At 38.1% G+C, this 24,773-nt stretch overlaps 1 protein-coding gene across 2 annotated transcripts in view; it reads right to left on the minus strand.

Annotated features, from left to right (window-relative positions):
* PPFIBP2 (PPFIA binding protein 2) overlaps positions 1 to 18,714 on the minus strand; it is a 108,887-nt gene extending 90,173 nt beyond the window's left edge. Inside the window, exon 1 of one of the 2 annotated variants that reach the window (XM_082059577.1) lies at positions 18,544 to 18,714. The gene's annotated coding sequence lies outside the window, so the exon portion shown is untranslated. Of the gene's footprint in view, positions 1 to 18,227; positions 18,251 to 18,543 lie in introns of those variants that run through there. The other variant, XM_082059575.1, reaches the window with a different exon arrangement.
* Between the last annotated feature and the right edge of the window lie 6,059 nt (positions 18,715 to 24,773).

The raw sequence follows: 24,773 nt of genomic DNA on the forward strand, positions 1-24,773 counted from the left end.
CAACAGATGCAGGAGTAAGTGTAAAATGCAGGAGTTTGAGCTCTGCCATTTATAGCTTGTCATAATGGGTAAGCCATTATTTAACTTCAGATAAAATTGATCTGAAGAGCAATGTGAGAATGCCTTATCAGAAAATGGAAGAAAAATCTTTAGTGTCCCCCAAGACATAGATTAACGTAAATTAATGGTTGGGTTTGGTCTCTCCATTTTTGTCAAAATAATAATTGAAGTATGAACAATGCTAAATGTGACTGAATTTCACCAAAACGCACCTAAGCCAAATATTTCATTTAATGGTAATGAAAATAACACAAATTATGCTCAGAATAATCTGGAAAGTCATTCAGTCAGCTCACATAAACTTAAAATTTCAGAATGCTTACACATGAACTTTACAGACACTCCCTCTGATTCTGTTGCTTTGATTTGTTGGTTTGGGCAGACTTCCATCTCCTGTTGTCACATTTACCTACAAGTAGCTTAGTAGACTCACTGAATACTTCAAAGATACCTCATTCTCGAGCACAATAAGCCTCTTTCCTTGCAATACTTCCCCTAGTTCAAAGTAACCATGTCATCCATAGCAATCACCACAGTGAAAGGAAATTCCCCTCCACTAAGCAGCTGCCAAAGAGACACCAGGGCTACCCTTGCTGGTTTGGCAGATGTGGCCACCAGCCACTCCCCCGGAAACCTATGGCCACCAGCTGTGTTGGTAACTCAGGACAGCAGACTGGCTCAAAATTAGAAGGGAGAAAAAGAGTGAAAAACACCAAAAAGAGCATAGAGTTCCTATTGCTATTGCATGCTCTTATTTGTGCCATAAGCTACTGTTCCCTAAAGCAGCTGGAGCAATACACAGTTGTTATTAACAAGAAATGCAGGACTACCATTACTTCTAAACATCAAATATAGTATTTGACCATCTGTAGTGAAAAACATATTGAAAATGCCAATACATTACACTACAAACTTGACATTTTACTTATAGAAAAACCTTCAATCAAGACCTTGGCACAAACCAGAGAGTTTTTCTGTAAAATGGCACCAGAATTAAGTCTTCTATCTTCTCCCAGCCTCCACACTCTGCCTGTTTTCTCACCTGTACCCACAGTGGTTTTGCTGCTTAACTGCATTAAGCTGGAGTAAAACCTGCTGATCAAACAACGATTTATTAAAAGCAATGTTCTTTGCTCCAGAGCGATAATGTAATATTACTTGCTTGACATCTTTTTCTAGACGGACCTGTTGCTACTGCTTCAGGCAAGTCTTACTTTCCCAGACACTCCCTTCTTACAGCTTGACTGTTCTGAGCAATATTATGAAAAGAGCTTGTTAGATCTCATATGCTTTCAGTTACCATTTCTGATCTAGTTCTATAGAAATACCTGCAATTGTGGATTCTTTTTTTTTATTATGATTAAATAACAAGACACCTGTATCAATCCCAAGTCATGCCGAGTGCCTCAAACAAGATCCAGATAATTGCTGGTAGTTTAACTGCAATTCCTTTTACATCAAAAGATGCAGAGCACCACGACTTACCTACCTATATAAAAATATACATAAATTTTGAAAAATAGTTTTTTCAGCTTTGGTAAGCACTGAACAAAAACTATCTCTAACATTACAGTACAACCTTTAATATTAGCAAATTTTAAATTCGGGATTTGTTAAATTAATTTATATAGTAGCAAAATACAAGAACCAATCTACTCACCTTTTCAGGTCACTAAGAAGAAAAGAATTTACTTTTTTGTCTGATGAGTAAAAATTGCTCACTACTAATAGCCAAAGTTTTACTGTTAAGCAGACATAAGTCTAAATTATTATCATCCCTTCTAAGCCACACACTCATACTAATTTAGAGCCCAGCCCACAGACAAAGATATTGCAACCCTGTTTGGTATAATTACCTAAGTAATAAGATCTTCCAGGAAGTGCAGACAGAGCAAACTGGTCTGAACGCCATAGATTTATTTTGCTCAGCTAGCTATACCCTATAAATCCCAATCTGAGATTTGCATTTCAAATAAAATGAAAAAAACTCTGGTAGAACTATTGTGCTTAGAGCCAATATCCCTTGCAAATTTCCTAACCTACTTTCTGCATGTATAGGTTATTGTGTCCAAAACGAACATAATAGTTAACAGACGTATTCACTATGTGCAAGATATTCTTCAGAATTATGAAAAGCCTTAATTAAATTCTAAACTTTCATAGCTGCCTTGAACCAGCAGCTGCCTCAAGATAAGAATGTGAACATTTAGACAACTCCTAAGTCAGATGTTTTTCAAAGGTTGCTCCTAATAATGAGATTGTCAACTTTATCCGTTATGGAGAGGGGTGTGGTTTTTGAGAGGAGATCTTACAATCTGGATCTTGCCTTAATATCAATGTTTTGGGTGGCTAACATTTAGAAGACACACCTATTAATTAACTACCACCACTTATTTTTCGAGGCTGAATAAGTATATGTTTGCAAACAGTTTAAAGATTCAAATTCAGCTCTCACGTTTCTTTGTACTTAATGGTATAATGAAATATCAAGTGGCTTGGGTAAGCTTCAGAAGTCCTCCACGCTTTTTTCAGCTGCAAGATGACTCCTGAGCTGGAATGAACAAATGTGCACAATTGACACCCCCGCCATTTCCCATCTTGCTTCTCCCCAGCCACATGCTCTATTGTATCCGGTCACCCCACAGGAACACAACTGCTGATTCTTCTCTCCAACCTGGCTCAGTAGTTCTCATGACACCATCAAATACAAAAGTTATAAATACATATTTGGATCCTGGCCTTTTAGAATCTGGCATACCTCTCTAATTAAGTTAATCCTTAGTTCTAAATAACCATCCACAGCTGCTGGGAACAGAAGAGTTTCTGGTGATCACTAGAATGACTGCCTAAGGAACACTACTTGTGCAGCATCCTCCAGGACTATTCAGCCAGAAATCCTATTCATGTGATTATAGCTTAAATTTAATTTATTTTTTAATACAGACACTACTTGGCTCTATTTCTGCTTCATATGCTTCACTGGAATAGGCAGAAGGGTAAATAGAACCCTTCCTTCATTGATTACCCTTTATGTAATACATAAAAACAAGAATAGAGAAGGTTTTTTTAAGAAGAATGGGAATAAAAAAAAAAAGTGTAAATGGTCCACAATAAAGTGTGTGGGGGGAGAACTCAAGAGAGAAATATAGAACAGATTGATAGTTGAACAGATTGATACTGAACTACTGTGGGCAGGTGGTAGAAGAACTGGTAAAGTCTCAGGTCAACGTATTGTGGGAGTCCTTATATGAAGGGACATCCTTCGGTGAAGCACAGTACTAGTATAATACCTCCATGATGGAAATGAGCTAACTAAGCTCATTAACTAAATAAGCTAAACTAACTTATGCAGGCAGTTGGGTATTACCCAGGCACTGTAAAACCATGTTTGTGTGCTGATGATAGAGGAGTGACAAGCAGTAAGAACTATGTCACTTTAAAAAATATTATACTAAATAATTTGATTTAAAATATGAAAGGAACTGAATGTAGTTAGATTTACTGCATTATGAAGTAGAAAAGTCAAAGCCAAACATCTGTTTTCAAAAATAAACCCATTAAGTTTGCTAATACGAGTCTGAATTTTGATTTTGGGGGAAAGAATGGGGAAGAAAAAAGAAAGTATGCTTAAAAGATGCTAAATTATTTGACTGATACTTTATGATGCTTTAAGAACACAAATCACCTCATAGTAACTCCTCCACAGGACCCATGGATATTAAGTTACAGTTGCTATCGGTACCATAACTGCATTTCCTGACTCATGTTTGTACAAAGTCTCATCCCTACATATAAAAGCTGACGCTGATAGAATGGCATGTGCAAAGGGAGATTTGTTCAGCTCTTCTCTGTAGCAGTTCTATCCGCTGCAGAAAGGCCTTCATTTCTTCAGTATTGTTTTAAACATTCTTCGTAAAAGCTTGAAAAAGCACTTCATAATTTAATTTTAAATTGTTACCTGATATTTTGATTTTTCAGTATAAAGCGAAAAGTTGTAGCTTCCAACTTTGCAATTCTTTAAACCAGAACTGCATTCATTATTTGTTATCATATTAAGTGGGGAAAAAACAAAACAAACCCACAACTAATTATTTTAGTTCAGTTATCACCTGACTAGTTCCAATTTCTAGCTAGTTTAATCAAAAAAACACAAACAAACAACAACACACACACAAACAAAACAACCCACAGTGAATAAATGTTTTGAATTTACACTTCAACTGAACAAAGCATTAACTGGTAAAATACATCAGAGGAAAATTTCTGAACTAAAACATGAACATTTCTGGTCTTAAATGCAAAATGAATGGCATGCAAAACTGAGATTGGGTACTACAGTTCATATTTAGTTATAAAAACATTACAGTTAAGAAGAGCTGGACCCCCAAAATTTTGACATTTAAATAAACTATGGTGGGTTTTGTTTATGTGGGGTTTGTTTGTTTGTTTTTGAGTTTGTGGGTTGTTTTTTTTTTTTCCCTTCTAATCTCAGGTATTCACTGCTCTCAAGGTCACAGCTTCAAGTTTTCTTCCATGAAGCGAGGTCTTCAAATTTACTTAATTCCAGCTCCGACGCCTGGGAAACTGCATGCATCCCTCCCTCTCCCTTGGCAATTCCCCCCAATAAAAACAAAACACCAAAACAAACCAACAAAACCATGTAAGAGTTGAAAAATTTAAGCTGGGAAATGATATAATGAATGAGCCTGTGAAAGTAAATTCATGCTCTAGTAAACTGAAAGGTGAGAAATGGTAATAAAAGTAAACACAGAATTACAGAATTCATGCAAGAATGAACTCTTTGCCCTAGAGTAAAACAGAGTACATGACCTTGACAGAAATTGAGAGACATTAGGTATATGTGATTAGCAAAAGTATTCAAAGCTATCCTTTATAAAAATTCTTAAAGTTTAGACAAACTATACTGCTGGAAATTAAAAAACAACAAACCCTTAAAACCTGAAAATTAGGAACATTTATGGTTCATAAATAGTTCTCAGGCTTTTTCAAATCTCTCTGTAACAAAGGCTTCTTAGCCTGGACATGATAACTTACTAGGTCAGGCCCAGACCCTTATGGAAAATCCTAGTGTTCAATTTTTGTTTGCCTTTCTGCATTTCAGCAAGCTTTGTAAACGGAAATAATTCTTCCTGCCCAGAAGCTGTTATAGAACCAACTCAGCAGAATAAGCTCTACTAAAAACTTACCTTATTAATCTATTAAGTACATGAGTATAAATCCCACTAGAGATACAGAAGTGTATATGAGCACAGTGAAACAGATTTTGTATTACCTTATACAGGTACCATTTGTAATATTAGTCTCAAAACACAGATGTCTCATTGAAGGAGGACAGTGCTAACACAGGGCCAGAAGATCTGATATCTCAAAGAAATATAAGGAGGTCCAATTTTCAAATGTGCTCACAGCATCCATTTTCTTCAGTTCCTTGATATACACAGAAGACTGCTGTAAAAATCAGCTGCTTTGACAATAAACAGCAAACACTCAGCCAACTGACTTAGTTTGTAGAACCCATACAGCCCTTGGTCCTAGTGCCTCTGTTTATTATTGCCTGTACTGTAATCAAGACAAGTATCCATCCAATTCATATGACTCAGAGGCAGAAAACAGCTATGTATTTCTGGAACTCTTACGACACCATAAGAACAGTCATGCTTGTTCAGACTAAAAGTCTGTCTGGGCCAGAGCTCTGTCTCTGATGATGTTCAGTGCAACACAGGTGCATAGTGATCAGTCTCCTACTCCACCTTTCCCAATAATCAGCAAGTATGAGACTGGACAGGAACCATCATGTTTCATAGATGTTGAAGTACCTGCCCTCTGTAGATTTATCTATTTTCAAACCCATTTTGTATATTTTTTTCAGTGAGTGCTCTGACATAATAGAATAAAAAGCAAACTGTTTAATCGCTGCTCACTTTTGCATGCCACTGTCTTTCAGTCCCTTTCCAGTCCTATTCCTTTTTCTCCCCCAAAACACCCTTGTTTAACTAAGTTGTTATCCTGCAAGTCACTCCTCAGAGTAAACCCAGTCTACAATTTTCAGTGTGCTGCTTCTCCATATACTTTTCCCTGTTTTATTATACCATTGTTGAGATGAGTTGACCAAGGCTACATTCAAGTTGCAGGGCATTTCTGACCTTTAGAGCAATGCCACAAAAGAAATACATGATGACATAAGTGAATATCTGAATGTTTCCATGCAGACTAAAAGCAACGAAACTTTACAGAAATAACTCACTTTGGAGGATTAGAAGATCAGAGAGCACTGAGCATTCCTTAAAATGGACAGACACTAAAGTAGGTGAGGATTGGTAGAGGAACTGGCACCAGTGGACACTGAGATACCCAAGGTCTGTTTTTCTGCAATAGAACCTCAGAATAAAGAAGAGGGTTAACAAGCTAGAAAACTGGTTTCTTTTAATCAAGAGTGACAATTTTCATCCACAAGATTTCTAAGGTAAAAAGCTGAAGTCTAGGTTAGACTACACAGAGAAACAATCCAACCCAGACACAACTTGGAGAGATATTTTTTATTATTATTTCTCATTATGAAATGATCTACTCCTGAGTTACTCAGGTTATAAAACTCTGCCCCAAATTTGCCTCAACTTTATTAATGTGATATGAAGATTTTATGTGAAGTCTAAACTCAGCTTTAGACGTAAGGCTTAAAAATGAATACTACAAAGACAGCTTTTTAAATTCAACTTCATATTGACGTTTTTCCCTCTTTGAAGCATTTTGTGCAGCAATTTCTAAATAACTGGAAACATTACTAGGCTGTTTTAATATGACCCACCCTGCATCTGTGAACACAAACATGCTGAATTCACACTAACAGGAACTGACAGAATCAAGTACTTCTGTATAAACTTAAGCCTCAGTAGCTATTTTGGGGAAAGTATCTGTGGGAAACAAAGAAAGGAAAACTATACTTCTGCTAGAAACAGCAAATTCAACATAAATGAATCTGCTTGGATTAAAAGCATTAAAGTAGGAACAACAAATGGATCGCTATGAAAAGCACCATATCGCACATTACTCATCACATCAATGAAAATATAAATTTTAACAGCTGTGTCAATTTAATGCTTCTGCTTAGAAACAAAACATTCTTATATTGATTGCTTCCTGAAGATTAATGAAATTATGTTTGGAAAAAATCCTCTTCAAGCTTTTCTCTTTCTCTGCCTAAAGAATAGGTATAAGCAAGAGGTAAAAATTCTCCATGGCAAGTTAAATTCTGATCTAAAATGTCACATTTTGTTGATTTTGCTCCTCTGTTCTCAGAATATGGGACATTGTACTCCTTGCAGAACTGGTCAACAAGTAGGGAAGTAGCTGTATCAAACATAGTGCCACAGCTGATTTCTGAATCAGAGAATGACATATTCTGTTATCATATTTACTTTCCATACTTAATGGATTAATACAATTTTCTAATTATAAGAAAAAAGCATTATAAAGAGAGGCAATCTTGCAAGACAGACACAGTATTACCTTGACATCCAAAAGCAACATTTAATATTTTCAAGATTCACATAGGTGAATAGAAAATTGTAATATCTCCCAGCTGAAGAAACATTATTACAGGTGGCAAGAAAAATGTGACATCCTTTATTCTTGTTTTTCCAGTGGATACTAGGAGAAAAATTAATATCAATATGACTAGAGACAGATTAAGCACCCACTGAGAGCAGAGGCTGACTTTAGAGGCAGCCTGTAATGAATGTGTGACTAAATATATAGGTTCCCTATATGACCTATTTTATGGAGAAGCTGTATTTGCTCACAGAAAAACATGTTTACCTAGCAAAGGACTTAAAGAGAAACACCACACTGAAAACTCACTGGAGAGCTCAGCTTTTGTATCTCACATACATCTGTGTGCACTGTTACGGTTTCTGCTCTATTGCCACAGCTGAAACAAGTAAGTTTCAGGTAACTGTACATCCAGTTTGGAGTATTTGGTGCAAACTTTTCTTAGGCTTACAAAAGAGTGCTGAAGTGCCCAGAATTCTACTTCCATAAAGCGGATGCAGTTGATGGCATAGGATACAAAAGAGATCCTGGAAGTCTACTGTTATATATAGCACCTTTTATTATCAACTGTGCTAGGCATTCTCAAGGTCTTAACAACCACAAAGCCCATCATACCACGTCCGCTAATCATTTCAATAATCTTATTCTCAGTTCCATACAAATGTAAAGTGAACAAGTTTCTGTGTCAAATCATGTTATCAAGGGTAAGTCAAATCTATTTGAATTTTTTCCTATACAATATACATGATGTGTAGGACGAAGAAAGAGATAAGAAAATGCAGCTCCGTGGATCAGAATGCCTATTTGAATTTGCAAAACTTAAAAAGTATACATAGTTTCCAGAAAGAGACTAATTGCTCAGTAAAACTCATTCCATGTACAAGCCTCCAAAGCTACCATATTCCAGTTTAATCATTCTGGCTTCCAGGTTTGCTAGGACGCTTTCGGAACTTTTTGTAAATCAAAAAATGCCTTTCTCAACACAAACTGAATGCAAGAACTGGACCTAGAAACAGACTAATTCATAAACTCAGTATTCTTCTGGGGTTTATATACATATTTACATCTGAAGTTCAGGATGCTGTCAGCATAATTCATCAGTGGGGTATGTATAAAAGGTCACTTTTGTTCTCTTTTGATAGTGAATTCCCATTACATTTAAGGCATGAAACAATATCAGTCAAACCATTACAATGAATACACATAGGATTTCTCTAGATTCATTTTCAGGTATTTTAATTAAGTACTTGAACACCAACGACAACCCAGAAGTATTTGCCAAAAAAAATAAAGCTGTAGCCTAATGTTTGTGCTACTATGTGTTACTTCTAGTTCAAAGAAAAGCTCTTTCATATGATTGAAATAAATAGAAAAATTGCAGTTGTTACTGCAAATGGTAGAGTATAACCCTACCTGAAGCCACCTATTATTAGAAAGTTGGTCAAATTTGACTGGCTCTGAAATAAGCGAATTAGAAACATCTGTACTAACCTAGAAGAAAAGTGAAACAGAATTATTATATGACTTTAAAGGACCCAGGTGTCTCCATTGTAAGGCCAGAAGTCCTAAAGTGCACTGTCACAGTCCCCAAGAGCAATGACACCTGAGGGGATGCTGAGTGTCAGGCTTTGACACATCCTGTCTTACCGCAGAGTATTTCAGGTTAAGACTCGGCTGCTTTTTAGAACTGTTTGGAAGGCTTACTACTCATATTTGGTCTAACTGTGAACAGACCTATGGAGTTTCCTGAGGTAATAACTTAATTGTGTATTTTACTGTTTGGTAACAATGCCTTTATTGAACCTGTTTATTAAAACAACCACAAAGTGAAATTATTTCAGGCTAATGACTTGCAAAGTCCTTTAATCCCTAACAGCAACAAGAAGATTTGTCTTTATGAAAACTATCTCAGAAGTTTCTTATATCTGGGGCCAAGTGAAAGTGCATTAAAATAAAATAACACCAAAACCCAAAATAAACCAAACAACACCCCCCCCCCCAAAAAAAAAAAATAGAAGAAAAGATTGAACTATTCAAATGACCATCCGTTGGGTGAAATTAATTTTTTTCTTCTATTTCAGGAGAGAAAAGGAAATCAGAGTCCACTGTCAGTTTCTTCAGTTTATTTCATTTTCCAGAAAATGGATCTAAGTCTGCTCCCATATAGGTGATCATGTTATATACTTTCATACTAAATTTGTAAGTAAAATTTGATGTGGTATTATATACAAGAGAGATTTAGTCCCCTGTGTTACAGTGGTCTTCAAAAACTCCAAGTGGAAATAATCAAGACAGTTTTATTAATTAAAATCCCAAAAACAACAACAACAACAAAATCACAGAATCATAGAATCCTTTCAGTTGGAAGAGACCCTCAGGATCATTGAGCCCAACCATAACCTAACCTAACTCTAGCACTAAATCATATCCCTAAGAAAATATATCCAGTCTTTTCCTACTTGAAAAGAAAAAGATGTTAAAAACCACTGAAATACTCTCATGAGGAAATTGTTTCTTCTGTATTAGTCCTTATTGATAAGGGGTAGCTTTGCTCCATGACATAAACAGTACTGTTTACTTTGTTAGTTAAGAAAAGCAGATAAAATGCATTCACTATACAATGATATTTACAGGCACACTACCCAGCAAATTAGGCAGCTTGCCTAGCATGGCTGTTTTATCTGTCTCAACTAATTTGGAACCTCTGCTTGTAAGCACCCAAATCTGGGTTTCCAGAGGAAATGAGCAACCTGGATAATCATAAGCTGTGATTAAAAAAACAAACAAAACCCAAAACCAACCAAACAAAAAACCCCCAAACTAATAATAACCAGTGAATCCAAACTAAAGTCATTCTAGAGCATGAATTCTCTTTGTATCAAATAATTTACTCTGAGCACAAACTCCTTTCCATATATATATATATAAATAAAAGGAGCTTTCTACAGTCTGTCCTTTTGCAAGTACTTTATGCGAAATGAGAACCAGCTTGGCCTCACAATCTATAAGCAAAACTGAAGATCCTACCAAATTTCCTAATTAAAATGGAGAATACAATCAAAGCAAAACAGATTCAGACTACAATTCTTGCAGCAGTTTTTTAATCCTTATCCTAATCTACAACTGTTATGAAACATAATACGCACTTGACAAAGTACAGGTGAGTAACTATTCTGGACTGGTAAGTATTTTTCAGAGCAGCACAGTATGTTCTTCAAAGCAGACCGGAACAGACCTTTTTCTTGCACAAAAGCTTGTTGTAACAACTCTCCCTTCTTGTAGTAACAAAAGGTTCTAATATGATTTTCCTTTTGTACATCTAACGTTTGCCAGATCAGACCATTAATTGATCTTTTCAGATTCAGATAAAATTACTACTTTGAATACATTCAGCTTACTACATTGAAGAACACTTTAATTCAATAAATATGTAACTAACCATTTATGACCGAGACAGTGAGGTTTAAAATAATATGTACTAAAATACTTTATATATATACTTTTTATTAAAGAAGACTACTTTCAAGAAAAGAAAACTATTTATTTGACTCATTTTGATTTTTTTGGAGACAATTTACACATTCTTTAAGAGAATTATATGTCCTACTTTCATTGATAGTTTACAACCAGTCTGTGTTTCTGGTCAATGTAAGTAGCTCTGAATTTTAAGATTTGTTCTTCCCTTCTTGAAACAATTACTAAAGTATATATTACAAAAGAGTTTACAAAATGTGCTTTGCTTCTATATGTATGTATGCTTACACAGCACTTGAATAAATGTATCTTAAGTTCAGCTAGAGGAGTGTTTATTGTTTGGAAGGAGTGGTGTTCTTTTGTTTTGACTTTTATTGCATATTTGTTTTTAGTAGTAAGTACATTTAATGTACAATTAACAAGTGTAGCTGTGGTCTTTGAGTACCTCAGTTGAAGTTCTTACCACATTTCCTACAGTCTTACTGTTTCTGAAGTTACTTATGCATGTCCTGTACCCACCTCAAGAACTAGTGCCTTGTTTTGCCATTTTTTCTCCTGGTCTGCCAGTGAAACTGTTTAGGGAGTGATGGTACAGCCAACGGAAGAAAACCCATGTGTATGTGATGTTTCACTTGTACCCTCACTGCAAAGTATATAGAGAGGTTAAAATCATAAATAAACCAGAGCACAACTTCATACCTTGGGCTGGGCATAGAACCTTGAAAGAAGAAGTTTTCCACATGAAAGAAAGGAATAGAATTAATACTAAACTTCAGGTAAGAGCTTATGCTAACTGTATTGTGAAGATCTGCACTTAAACCTAATGAGAATAGTTTTATAAAGTATATCGGAGTATTATCACAGAATAATTGAGTCACAGAACAGCTAAGGTTGGAAGGTACCCCTTCTGATCACCTACTTCAATTTCTAAGAGCTTGTTTTTATTAGTATGGAGGTTAACATTTGCTGGAATGTCACCAAGACACTGAATGTATAGGAATAAGATGATTTAACAGAAATTTCATTTTGGACTACACAATGACACAACATTTTAAGTAAAAGACAGAGAAGTCTTATGCAAGAAGATCTTACTACATCCCCTGGCTAATACTCCAGAAAATACCATCCAGGTAAAATGCAAAAACTTTGCTTTCCAGGATGGTTTATGCTGGTGTTCTATTTAAGATGTTGGGTTTACCTCCCCCAAGGTTTTTGCTAGAGAATTTATTTTCTCCAGAGAGAAACATCAAAATTCTTCAATTTAGGAGCTGACTGGATGGCATGCATTAGTTTATCATCATCACAGAAACACATTCATAAATCTTACTGGAATGTCATTAGAATAAGATGTTCAGATTATGAGTTATTAAAGCAAATGCTACCATCTGTGCTGTATGGTAGTAGAATAAAAATATGATTCACTATATTCAAGGGACACTTGACAAATATTTTCCTCTGTCAAACTATGACTTTCAAAATAAACTTTGGGTTGAAAATAGTGCAAATTGGAAATAAAATTACTTCCTTGTATGAGCAGATAGAAACAAGAAGGTATCCCCAGCTAAGTCACCTCTGAATGCGGAGACCAACCAGACTTGTTTGCAGAAAAGGACAAAGTGAAACAGCAGTTCCCATACTGTCAGTGCTTGAAATCCAGATTAGAATTCAGCATCTTAGATTTATCTTTACCAATTACTTTAACTGGCATACAATCTGTTGATGTTAAAGAGTATGAAGACATAGCCAACAAGTGAATCATTCTCTATGAATATTCATACATGTTACATCATTGCTTTAATGAAAACAAGACTCCCAGTCAGCATTTGATAAGCAAGGCTTGTAAACAGAGCCAGGCTTTGGACCTTTCTACTCCATCCAGCATGTCTTGACTTCGAGCCTTCAGTTTTATTTTACCCCTCCAGTCTAATTAAAGATTTTGCTGAAGGAGAATCAGGCCCACTGATCTGTTTTCTCCAAATTCACATCTGCTTCAGGAAACTATCATCAACTTAGCACCACATCACTGGGTGATGTGCAAAAGACTTCTCGTACAATCACGCTCTGTCATTACAACTTTTTGGAAGTCAGATCCACCCATTGACCATTCCAGGCATTTCGTCTGTCACATACTATCTGGTCACCATCACGTATCTTATCTTTTTCCCTTTCTAAAACACAGAGACCTCTATTTTCTCCTGTATTCAATTATCAACTTCTGTCTTCAGTTACTTCAGGTTTTACCTGGGTAATTCAGTTAGACATATGAATGTATATTTTTATGTGGATATAAAATAAATGTAAGAATATGTTTTATGTATCACATAGAGCTGAGAAAAACACTAATGGCTCCCTACTAGTTTGTTGAAGAAATAATTTTCTCTTGTCTGATCTGATTTTTATGGGTTATTCTTTGGACAAAACTTGTTATGATTTTTTTGAAGAGCGTCACCATTATCTCCTGTTCAGTTTGAACCAGCCATATTAAGAGCTTTAAGAAAATATGCATTCAGACACTGAGCATCTGTGCTTGTTCCATTTTTCTGTATAAATATTAAGGAGTATGTGAAATCTTGTCAGTAGAGGATATGGAGACTTCACTTTACTGGTGGAAGGAAAAAAAACCTTAAGAAATTAATTAAGAAAAAAAAACCAAAAACACGACAGAAAAACACCTGGAATGTCAAGAATCATTTTCACAGTTCTATCTGTTAGTATTGGAACTTTGGTTGTTATTCCTTCTATAAATCAAAACACTTCTCTACAAATTTAATTTAGGATACCATACTACCTTACAGCTTCAAGGGCGAGAAACTGATCTAGATTCAGTGCATTTAAGAACCTGTTTAGGAAACAATTAAACTGACTCATGCTCCCAACAAGAAAGCCATGAAAAACTCCAAAATGGGAGAGCACAGTGGCCTTGGAAATGGATTATTTGTCATAAAGAAGAATAGCATTCTCTCCAAGATTATGCTGAAAGATGCATCCTACATAACTGAGATTGTATTATTTCTTTGAGGAACTCGGGAAGCAGGAAAGGGAAACTGCATGTGAGTACTGTCTTCTGCATGTGAAGATACCAAATGTTCCTCTTGAATCACTACAAAAATATGCATCTCTTTCTGCTCAGTAGCTTTGGGTTACAGGTCTTCCAGAAATACTAAGTAAGCTACACAGTATTCATATCAATCTGGCTCTACAGGTTATCAAATTAGAGTTTAAAATCCAGCTCATGATTACAGTCCTTTAAACCACTACATTGTAACTTGGCAGATGCACAATATAAACATAAAATCCACAAATTGACCCAGACTGGCAACAGTACCATTAGGATTGACTTTTTATGTTTCTTTCAGAAAGGAATTATCTTTGTAATTTAACTTCTTTGTTCTCTGCATCAATGAATTGCCAAATTAGAGCAAAGTGCTATTAGGAAATGGTTTTATAGTAAATAAACACATGAAGATGCAGGGAAACAAAACTAACACGAGACTTGAAATAAAAATATTGTGCTAAAGCATATAGGTAGAGTCATCTAGCTACAAAAAAGTATCTTTATTTTGTTGTTTAATGTGCATCTATTTAAATATCAAACTATAAAATACTGAAAAGGGGTGGCAAGAAGAATTCCAAGCTGTCACAGTTTATCAAAGACTTTATCACCTCAGAGCTGGTGCTTAGATAAAGTTAATAAACAGATTGCCCAAAGGTGGGAGTCTCAGTTTCTTTATCTCTTCGAAGTAACAGTTGAGTTGATAGTACAGAAGAGACAAAAGCAAACTGTAGAAAATTTAGAGAACTTCAAGTAGTTCATGGCTTAAACTTTCCACTTTTTGAGGGCTCACATTACTGAAGCTAAATGATTTCATACACATCTACAGAACTCTGGTGACTGATCACATGTGCCTCCAAGGGCACCCACTGCTGGCTAAACTTTGTTCGGTAGCTTAGGAGAATTTCCAAACTATTTCTTGAGAAGTTGAATTCACTGAACTCTGAGCATGAGGTGACAAACTGACATGATAAACATCTCCAAAAATTTGGATGATACAACTTCACTAGCAGACAAATTTCTTCTGAAGTTTGTCACCTACTGCCCTAAACAACATAATCTTCTGTCACATTACTATTTCTACCCTATTAGGTATTTCTGGAGAATGAAGAAAAGCTTTGCTCGGTACAGTACGTTGAATGATAACATGTTTGCATCCATACTGAGTGATCATTATTACAAAACACATTTCCTTATGCATCATGTCTCTGCTTTGATAAACACTAAATCCTCTGAATCATACTAGAGATATGTAAAGCAAGAAGTGGTTTCATCCTATTCCTTTAAATCTTTTTGAAGGAGAGGTGGAAAGGGCAAAGTGGATTTTTGCTAAGTAGCAAAGCCCCACTAAGACTCCGCATCACCTGCATGAGCATAGTTCTTTGCTGATCTTACCAGGTCTGGGCTCTCATTTGTTTAAGCAGAAAGGCTCAAACATATCCCTAGCTGTGGGGAAAGGGAACTGTCTCAGAACAGCTTAATAAGAGTGAGAAGAGTGTCTAGGGATAAGGGCTTTACAGGTTTTTGTGGGAGTTTGTTTGTTTCTTTGTTTGTTTTGAAGAGAGAGAGAGACAAGGAGAAGGCAAACAGGAAACAAGTTAAGTAAATGAGGGCTAGAAGCAGAGCTGCACCTGGGAAAAAAAGGTGAGTCACTGTCTTTTGGCCTTTTTCATTTTCCCATGTTTTGCGCTCATAGCACATTCTCACTCTGACTTTGATACAGTCAGCAAAGAAGGGGCAAAGTGTTCAGGGAAGGTGATTCCTAAGGTCTTCACTTACTCTTTCCAGTCTGTTCTCTTCTCATCCTCCATTCAAACACACTCTACCACATTAAGTCACATTATGCTGCCTTAGCACCTGCACAGACAGTCTAGAAAAGCACTTCTCTAGTCTATGGCTACACCGCTGTATTCTCCCTTTGTTTACAGATACACACACTCTGATCACTTTTCCACACCACTGGTACCACCTTAACAAAGATGAAGTGAGATAAGATACAGTAGGAGTGAGAAGAGGATAGTGCTTATTATCTCTAGTTATTCCTTCCCTACTTCCTTCCTGTCCACCCTGCTTCTAGCATAATCCTAAATGGATGAGGTTGCTGGAGTGAAATAAACATGGTAGCAGCAGTGCCCTCTGCCACCATTCCTCTAATTCCACAACTTCCTGGGGCAGGAGATGAAAGCACAAGGGAACACAGAGCCAGGGAGCAATGCTCCCAGCTCAATTCCTACCATGCTTCAGCCACAGAGATTAATGCCCCCTCCCTTTAATTTGGTGCTGTTCATAGGGCAGAGTCCTAGATGTACGACAGATAAACTGCTATAAGTTTTGCCAAGACACTTCATCATTACCTGGCTTAGGTAAACAAAGCATTTAAGTTTTCAAAAGTGATGCTAACATTGGTTTGAAACAGGCATATCATGCATGTCTACAACAGATATAAGCATCAGCAGCCAGTGGCAAGATCAGTCTTGAGCTATCCCTCAGCTTAAGGGTTATTATTAGGGACTTGAAATTATGTCATATGTTACAAATTTTAATTTGTTTACATACTATTTTCCCCTCATATTCTGGTACCAATTTATACTTGTCCTGAAGACAAGATTATTTTGAGTTCTTCCTCTAACTTATACTGGGTTTCCTTTAGGTTCAAGAGGCCCTTACAATTGCCTCCAACTGAAACTATCAGCAAATGGAGAGTAAACCCATAGAATTTAAAACCAACCCATATGTGCTTAGGTTTGTCACAATTTGTCCTTTCACTCTTCTGGTATACTGAGTTATACTCCAAGCATTTCTGTGCTAGGGAGATACAAGGAAGCATAAAGATTTATTGGTTTTACTTCATACAGCAGATCCAAGTCATAGTCAGGAACTCAAGCAAATAAACCAATTAACCTTGAAAGCTGAAATTCAGCCTTCTTTACTCTCCCATCTACTCTTCCCACATTTCCATACAAGTTTCAGAATGAAGCCATTAATACACCTGTTCACATATTGCTCTTTAAAAAACCAACACAAACCCATAACAAAAACAAGAAAAAAACCCACAGACAAACCACAGAAAATTGTCCCTCACTCTTCCCTCTCCTGCCAAAACCCTGCAATTAAAATCTGAAATTATAGGAGACCTTTATGACACCATGTGTTGTGCATGCAAATCCTTAAAAACACAAATAGCAATGCATCTATATACAGCCAGATCCGCAGTTACTGACCTACCAAATTAATATTTAACATCTTATTTTGCCCCATGCAGAAGTGAACAAATGATCATACACAAAGGGGTCTGATTCCTTATCATTCTTGTAAACGTTAAGGGAAAGGTATTTTTATCATAGTAGCATGATAACATGAGTGCTGAATGATGAAACTGGAGATCACTTGACATCTCCTCATACTTTTACCTTCCTTATCTCTGTGCTGGTAAAACAGCCCATAAAGTCACTTTCATCTTCCAGCTGTTCTTTTCTCATCGGCCTATTAACTATCTTACTTCTCCCACGTACCTCTTTTCTGCATTAATTTTCAATTACAAACCTGGGAGGGAGAACACCTGACTTCCCCTTCAGAAACCTGGCTGCAGCTGGATGTCATTACTGACAGCCGAGTTTCTGAATCGACCGCTCTATGTCAATAAACCGGTTTATTTACCGAGCTCAAGTTTCAAAGCTTTGCTCACTGGGAGAATAAATATTTAACTTACAGGAGCCGCGTGTATCTAAGAGTCTTCTCCACAGTATGGAGTCCTTAACTCTCACAGCGATACCAAAGTATGTAAAAAGCAGAAGCAACAGGAGTCGCAGTCACATCCGCAGTCAAAAAAAAAGGATCCTCTCTTAAAAAACAGCCCAAGCGCCCCAGAACCGGCCAGGAGCCTCCGTGCCCCGCTGACCCGCCTCAGGACAACGCGGCCCGGCGCTCCGCCGCCTCACCCGCGCCCAAAGCAACACCCGAAACGCCCGGGCAAGCGGCGCAAAGCCTGCCCGCGGAGGCAGGACCCTCCCGCCCCGCACCCTCCCACGCAGCACCGCCCCCGCCTCGCCTCGCACCGCCCGCGGGGACCGACCTTGGCGGCGGCAGCGCCCGCCGGGCTCCGCTCCGCTTCCCGCCCCGCTCCGCACGCGGGGACCGGCGGTGCCGCCCCCACGCGACAGGAGCGGGCAGGTGCGAAGGGGCCGCGGCAGGAGCGCTCGGGGGGGGGGGGGGGAGCCGCTCAGAGCCGCCCCCCCGCCGCGGCCCGGGCCCGGTGCGAGCTCCCGGGGCGCTTCGGGACGGCCGCAGCAGGGCTGGCTGCGCAAAGACGCGCCCCTGCGGAGCGTGAGGCTGGCAGGCAGGTGCGTACCCTCCAGGTGCCGGCGGCACCTCAGCCCGGGTGCGCGCACCTGTAGACGCCCTCCGCCAAGCCCTCAAGTGAGCGTAAAACGAAGGCTGCCCCGAGGCTCCGGAGCGCGGCACCGTCCCTGGCAGGAGGGACAGTGGTGGTGAATCCTTTTTCAAGGTTTGTGGTGGGTTCCTGGGCTGCACCAAACGGCCTCCTGCTTTGCAGCACCTCGGTTCCTGCAGCTGTGGCGGTCCCTGGTTCCCTGCAGGGACTGCTGGGCTCCCTTTGGCCGAGCCGCCGCCTTCCAGCCCTGCCTTTCCCAACACCTCATTGCAGAGGTGAAAACGGGTGTTATCAGCCCTTCAGGGAATTTGAGTGTGAAGGGAAGAGTTTTAACAGCTCGCCCCACCCCGAACCCCCCCAATTTCCCATTTTTATTCTTTCTCTCATTATTTACTGGAAGTAGAAGAGTTGGTTAAAGCTACCTTGTTTTGGCTAGTACTACCAGACATATTTTTGGTGCATATTTCCACATGCCAGGGATTTGCGAGGTTAACAAAAATGTTATTGAGAAAAGCAATACTCTTTCTCCAAAGGTTTGAAAGGTAATTTTATACTTAAAGCACTTATCTATTTTAATTCTATTAGTAAAACGATAGAATAGACCATTTGTATACGTTTTATGTCGTATTTCTGCTTACTCCTGTTTTAAAAACGTTCTCTGATGCTATGCTTATGATTGCAAAAATGTCAAGTAGAGGAAGTCTCCAAGGAAGCAAAAACATAAAACAAAGACTCCCACCTTTCCCAAAAGGTGCAAATTTTTCTTGTGTCTGTAGAGATTCCAGGATTGCTTCTATAAATGTGAAAAGTGCTGCAAGTTATGGTCACTGGGAGTTTACTGGTCACTTTGAGTACCTTGCTGATCCAAAATCTGATAAGGGTTTCTGTTGTTTCGTTTTCACCCAGGCGCATCATCCCACTTGTGTGATACTGACACAGCTCTTTCACAGCATTTGTGTGCTGAGTACTTCTGATTGTGTCAGTTTCCTAGGGAGTTGGCTAAACAACAGCAAACATTTAGCAGAAAGTGAGATAAAGAGTTTCGAGTAGTTGTAACATGGACAATGTAATTAAAACACACTTGTCGCTGTTTGTGGAGTGGTTGTATTTCAACCGCCACTGTTTGCTGTCTTCCCTCTGCGATGATGTTAACTTCCATCTAAACAGTCTAAGCATGTTTAACATACATGATGTTTTAATGTAATTTTATTACTTATGTTAATCATCCTCAATTTTAGAATTTCCTTTTGCCTAGTGTCAGTTCATACTGTTTTTGGAATGTTAAAACATTTTGCTCCCTGTTACCAACTGACGTATTCTCTGACCTTGTGAAGGGTTATGTGTGATTTCAGTTGTCTTCCAAGCTTATGCATGAGACTTAAGACCATGAATCACATAGCAGATAATCCAGATAAAGAATTGGACCTCACTTTTACAGTGCAAATATGCCCCAGGTGCAAGAGGGAGAAAATGGGAAGTGAAGTAGAACGCCCTTGAAACATCCCTGAACATGCTAAAAAATAATTAAAGCTGGCAAGAATCCAGAGGCTGTGTATTAATTTGGCTTGCTTTTGGATTTTTCTTGTCTTTCAGCTTTGAGGTAGTCACCTTAAATAGGTCACCTAGAGGAGTGGTCAAAATTACAATGGTTGGTAACATTTGCATCTTTCATAATACTGATACCAAAAAGTGTTACTGTAGCACTGCTTGTTGCAGTATCATTAAACCATTTGGGAAAAGGGTCAGTGGAATTTTTAACAGTCTGGGAGTGTTTTTCAACCTGAGCTGTCTGGATGGCTTTATGCATCATGGAAGCAGCATCTGGGACCCTGTTTACTCATCTATGGCCATGTAGTGTTGTTACCTTCTTTCTTGTTTATTCCTGACCTGGAATAGTCAAGACTCTGCTGGCGTGCACTGTAATCCAGTGTTTTGCTGGGAAAAGCAGTGTCAGCCAGTGCATGGGAAGGCGAGCATGGCCCTGCCCTGGTGCTGTGGAGGGAAAGGACCTGCAAGAGTGGGGTTGTGCAATTTCTGCTCGCCCTCGGGAAGCACAGGCAGAAGCAGAGACAGGTTGAGCAGCACCTGCCAAGCACAGAATACAAACCACAGTCCCGCTACTGCTGCAGTGTTCATGTGTAATCATTTTATAGTCCTTTCAGTATTGTTTGATATATGGTGTGCTGATACTACTATGATATTATTGTACCACTAGAATGCGGAGAGAATCGTAATTTGCAAGTACCTTTAGCTTGTTCATCCTGTCTATCCTGTTTAATCTAATTTTAACTGAAGTGGATTAATTCTGCATTATATTTTTTTCAGTGTAGCAGGTTTCAGCAGGACTCCCTCAGCTGTCCTGGCCTCTTGGCTAATTACGATTCCAGCAGTCCCCCCTTCCATAAGAGTGGTTTGTTTCTTTCCTGTAGCAGTGCAGACACATTACTGTCACAAAGCTGGCATTGTGTTAAGTCTTTGCCTCTCTTATACAACAGTGAAGCTTATTCAGGGAGAGCAGAACCATCCTTCTCAGAAAAGACCTATTAAAAGAATGAGTTAGGAACCCCAAAAGAGAACACTGCTGGACACTGCTTTACTGACCATCTTCATTTCTTTCATCTCAAAAATCAGTGGGAAGTTATCTGTGAGATCACAGCTTTTGCTCTATAACTGTTTATTTCAACTAGATGTAATGACCAGGTTATATATTATTTCTGTTAAAAATTATTGAGCAGAACTGAGTTTGCCTTCCTCAGTGTCACAGTCACAGTATGGGTCATGCTGACAGGCCCTGTATTTGAGTTCAGGCCATGTTCCTCATCCTGCAAGTATGATTGAATGGTGCTTGGGCTTATGCATGTCCGTGGTTCTTTCATAGTGCCCTGCTTGGTCTGTTACTGGATTTTACAGAAAAGTGGCAAAATCGTTCGTAGTCACTGAAGGGGAAGGACCAAACCAGACACTTAGATCAAGGCTCTAAACGGCAATACTCCTCAGACAGAAGTTCATGGATATAAGGCAGGAAAAAACATTCATGTTTTGATACATTGGTTTGAAGTATGTTCCAAATTACTGAAAAGTTTATATAAAGCTTTAATTTTATGGTGTATAAAGGAGAGTTAGATAGCCGCAACTAATGCAGTCTAAATTCGGTCCCAGTCTTTCTGATTTTTCATTATCAATTTACTCAAGATTTCTCATAAGAGATACCTAAGGCCTCATGTCCTTCTTATCAAAAGCTTTAGTCCAAGAAAAACAACAGCAAAGTTTAGTCACCGTGGGACTTCCCTGCTTTGCCCAAATCACCGTACTCATATTCATAGGCTGTGCAGGCTGTGAAACACCAGCATTAAAACAATGAATAAACATTGTGATGCAGAACTGTGAAAGCTGCAAGTACTGTGTAATCTCTTGTTTGTCAAAAATGACCCATTTAAGTACTCAGAGATTTCCTTTCATGTAAATTTGGCTAAATCAGCTGTAGACAGGAAATAAGGGGTTGGAGAATCCTTCCCCATTGACTCCATACAGCTAATCCATTATGTCCTATTAGGAAGTGTAGCCTGCCTTATCTTTGACAGAGATTTGTGGCCAGTCATGTTACCAATTTCCTCTGGTAAGGTGGACAACCATATCCTCTGAAACTTTTTTTTTTTTAAACATACATGGTATGCGCTTTTTTAAATGGATAGGTTAAGGTTTTGTGTTGTTTTTTTTGTTTTTTTTTTTTTTTTTTTTCCCTGTCATTGTTTGGTGGAGTTAATGTGAAATATTCAAGATGTGTCTACATAAAATTACACTTAAAACTTTCTTGGAGTCTTACAGGACAGCTACAGCTACTTCATACTAATTTATTATTTTTTTTCTCTCTCACAGTTTAGACCTTAATTGTTCTATAGCACTATGTATAAAATAAAAGTCGTTCAAATATATCTTACTAAGAAGAATACACTTTTAAAAAATAACTTAATATATAGATAGTTTTCTTAGAGAGTACTATACTTCTTGAGCTGTTTTGTTTTTTTTTTTGTTTTTTTTTTTTTTTTTCCCAGTTTACTGCTTGAATTCCAGAAGTTTTAATGGACATTTGCAGTTCTTAAAATGGCTTTCAGGAGTGTACTGTCACTTGTGTTCAGCATTTTGAGCCATTGATCTGGCCACTTGCATGCAACTAATTGGAATTGTATCGGAGACAGCTGTAACTATCTAAATTTAGGTAGCGGTGCTGCAAGGACACAGCTCCATCTAGTGCTCAGCTTTTAAATCCGGTGCGAGCGAGCTGGGAACTTTTTGTAATGAACGTACTTGGCTCCCAGGTAAACACCATCTCCATATGTTGAGACATTTTATATATTTATGTGTTGGCAAGCCTGTCGTAGTAAATTAAAAGTTAGTGGAGGACAGGTGTAGTCTTTTTAGGCAGACACAGCTGTTCAAAACATCTGCATTTGCTCTAACCAGGCAAAGGCCTTCTTATTGCAGCTTGGAAAATATAACTTATCCTGTAAGCTACTGCATGCTTATGTATAGAGAATACAGTATCATATAAGCTGTTATTCCATCTCCTTTACTGGGGCAATTATGAGTCACAGGACTTGTTTCAGTCAGGCTGAACTCATAAAATCAGGGGATTTGGTATTTGTCTAAATTTGTTGCATTAAGAAATGGTAGAAAAAACACTCTAGAAAGTATCATGTATTACATAAGATATTATTAAGGTGTTTCTTGACTCAAAAGATATCCATCGTTCTGTTATCTTTTCATAAAAGCTTCTAGCCAGTGTTTAGGTTTGATTCAAGTCACATGTATTTGTTTTGTAAGATCTTTCTGATTAAAAAAAATACACACAGAATCCTGTACCTTCAAACTCAGGAGAGACTAATAGCAGCAGAAAAATTCCAAGTTCGTCTTACCTTGAAGTTTTGAGCCAGGCAATAAGGGTCTCTGTCCACTCTTTTTTCCAGCTGATGCTCTCGATTGCTTTATCTTTGATTGTTGTGGTTGCTATCACACAGTCCTTTTTCTCACGCATAGAGCTGCAATAAGTCATGCCTTTATTTTCAAGGCAGATCTTAGGCAGCTCCAGCCAGTGTTGGCTGGTATCATGATTCAGTTAGTGTGAAATAACAAAATGCTTAGTGCTTGCTTAGCTGCAGGATTGAGCTGTGGTGTGTGACCTGTTGCAACTGTCAGGCAGAAGAGATTATCTTAAGCCACTTTCATCTGACCTCAACACGAGCAAGAGCAGGCAAGGTCAGTCGTTGTGACTCAGCTGATACGCAGGAACTTGCTCACATGCCTGAGCTCTTGATTTGTTTACTGATCGGCTTTCTTTTGTAGTTTTCTGACGTTTGCCAAAATGTGACTTCATAGAAGATGAATGATACCTTCTGTGGAGGTTAAAGAAGACTAGGCAACACATCAGTCAACTGTAACTGAGTCTTTGCTGATACACATCTTAAAATAATCTTAATGGTCAGCCTGCAAGCAGTCACTAAGATCTATTGCAAAAAATCCCTGTAACAATCCAACCCCCAAACCCAAGTGAACAGCAGAAAAAAAAAGCATCAGGTCCCTATCTCTAATAATTGTCTTGGATCCAGTAGCTGATAACCTATATGTGTGTACCATAATGTGTGTAGCTTGGAAATTATGACTAAATGACCGTGACTGACATACGCAATGGGAACTCCTAGGTTTACCAATTCTCTGGGGGCAGGTATCCTGTTTCTACACAGTACAGGTTTCCTGTCAAAGAGCCTTTCTTGACTCTTTCTGTAGTCTGACTTCTAGCCATTTCCCTGTTGCCTGTTACCTTTATTCCTCCTTCTGCCTTCCGAGATAAACTTTGTGGTTTTCTGAAACTTGATCCATCACCTAAGACCTATTTTGTCTGTCCCCAGGACTGCAGGTTTCAGAAATTCTTCACTCACATTTATGTATTTATTTTAATTTTAGGCTAATGTGTCTCCTTTCTCTGCCCTGGCTTTGAATTATAAGCCTGATTTGTAGATGACTGCCCACATCCTGGTCAGTATACTTGCATTAGGTTTTAGAAGTTAACCAGAAAAATGGCTCCTGTTATGTTTTTGTTTTTTAAATTAACTAGCATAGGGATCTAAAGTCTCACAAAGCCTGACTACAGCCATGTTAATAAGTTTTCCAATGTATTGCCTATAAAATTAAAGCTAATGATTAAGAAAGAAAGATGGTATAAGTTAATATCTG

Source organism: Streptopelia decaocto, assembly GCF_964273445.1.
Source record: "Streptopelia decaocto genome assembly, chromosome: 7".
In the NCBI taxonomy this organism is placed as follows: domain Eukaryota; kingdom Metazoa; phylum Chordata; class Aves; order Columbiformes; family Columbidae; genus Streptopelia; species Streptopelia decaocto.